Here is a 2057-nt window from a genome sequence, read left to right on the forward strand (position 1 = left end):
TAGTAAAGACTGGATTACAAAAATTAACAGAGGAGGCCTATTTCAAATAAATAATGATTCATTTTTATTTTTTAGGTGGCTGGAATGCGAGGTAAAACCCATTTTGTCCTCCACAAAAATTACAGAACTTTGTGGTTTAAATTTAAAGGACAAACTTACTTCAGCCCTTGATTCGCCTGTCATTAAATTAGCATGGGAACGGTTGATTGGGGATAATGTTAATGAGGTAGTAGTGTCTACTTTATTTAACAAAGTTATTGGATGTTATATAGACATCAGATGCAAGGCTTTTACCACCGTATATATGATGGAAAGAAAAAAGAAAGATGCATCAGTCAGAAAGAAGGGTGAAAAACCCTTAAGAAAGAAACTTAAAAATAATGACTAACTTAAAGAAAGAATTTCCAATTTATTCACAATATAAATATTTTCTATACAGTTCAGTAAATACATAAAAGGTGTTCATGAAATTATTATTATATTTGTACTTTATTATTTATGGTTTTCGTTCTTTTTGGGAATGGGGTACTGTCTATGCTAAAACGCGACTTCCTGGTGTTGGAGTGGATTGAACCAGTTACACTTCTGGCTCCTGCAACTTGTAGAGTGTCAATGCATTATGTTGGAATTGATGAACTGTTGGGTTTTCATTTCTTCCTCCACATCCTCTCTGTTTGCTAAAGTATTCCTCAAGAGGATCTTGGTTTAGTTTTTCACTCAACACATAGTCCACACCATCAGTAGCAAGCAATTCCTTTTGTAAGTTTTACAAAAGAGTTAACTGTAGAGGAACACAATAAACATTAATTGTACTGTATTAACATTAGCTTTAATATAGTTTTTAACAATACAACCATTAATTAGGTTCACCATTGTATTAATTATAATATAAATTAGCCTATAACTATAATTTATATTAATAACATTGTTGAATAGGTTCACGAATCATAATATCAAACAAGGATACTCTAGGCCTAGCCCCAGCATAATCTTCCAAACCCGTTGATTACGTCACACTTGATGAACCAACAAGCGACTCGCCGAGAGAAAAAAGCCCTATGTTGCAATGCATGTAGAGAAAATATACACGCGTGTACACGGTCGGGATTTTCACGGTTTGAAACATAAATTATTAAATAATATTTACTAAAAATAATCATTTTCCGAGGTTATCGTGTTATCGATATATAATATAAAAACCATAAAAACTTAAACTTACGGTTATTTTGGTAAATATTACTCGATTTTCTTCTAATAAAATGTAATGGCTTTCTAAATTCAATATGGTTTCGGATATGTTAAACTCTGACCCCACAAGCCCTCTCTAGAAGCTAATACAACCAAAAAAGTGTTTAAAATACATGTTCAGGGCGACTTAAATGCTAAGGGGCCTTGTAACAAGCGATGAACGACCGGCTGCACTGACAACGATGAAAGGCGACGTCCCGCGTGGCAGAGCGGAAGGCGGCTTTTTTGAACTCATCTAAGCGAGCCAATCAGCGTCCGAGGAAGTCAGTCATAGTTCATATAGCACACAGCATTTTAATCTCTATTAGCTAGTTGAATCTCCTTCTTTTTTATACCTCCATGGTGAAATGTAGATATGAATGCATATAAAAATTAAGCCTATCGAATGTTATGAAGTTATCATATGGCCAGTTGAAGTTAAAAAGTAGTTTTTTCATCTCTTTCGTCAAAGTTATACACATTATAAAGAGCGCGCACCGCGCTTCTACCTGCCAAATTTTCTTCCAATTGTTATATTTTATTGCTCAATTCATTATCTTTCGATATTGGTATCCACAAGTTTATTTTGATAATGTCATCAGTGCCAAAAACTTAGAACATGATGTGTGTCCGTAATTTCACCAATGCTACACTGTATATAGATATACAGTATACTGTACATAATGTGATATGACATACTATAAGCGTATAATAGGATGGCATACATCAATATTTTCCGATTGTATGTTAACATACGTGCATGATTAAAAAATATTAATGTCAATGAATTTATAAAAATGATCACCTAATTTGTCAAAGTGACGAATTAA

At 33.4% G+C, this 2057-nt stretch overlaps 1 long non-coding RNA gene across 1 annotated transcript; it reads right to left on the minus strand.

Annotated features, from left to right (window-relative positions):
- Nucleotides 1-385: 385 nt before the first annotated feature.
- Nucleotides 386-1565, minus strand: LOC140045726 (uncharacterized). The gene is made up of 2 exons (XR_011844720.1): nt 1220-1565; nt 386-781 (listed from the first exon to the last, which is right to left on the minus strand). It is a non-coding gene; the product is annotated as an uncharacterized lncRNA (long non-coding RNA).
- Nucleotides 1566-2057: the final 492 nt, after the last annotated feature.

The sequence above is a fragment of the Antedon mediterranea genome, chromosome 1, assembly GCF_964355755.1.
Source record: "Antedon mediterranea chromosome 1, ecAntMedi1.1, whole genome shotgun sequence".
Classification (NCBI taxonomy): domain Eukaryota; kingdom Metazoa; phylum Echinodermata; class Crinoidea; order Comatulida; family Antedonidae; genus Antedon; species Antedon mediterranea.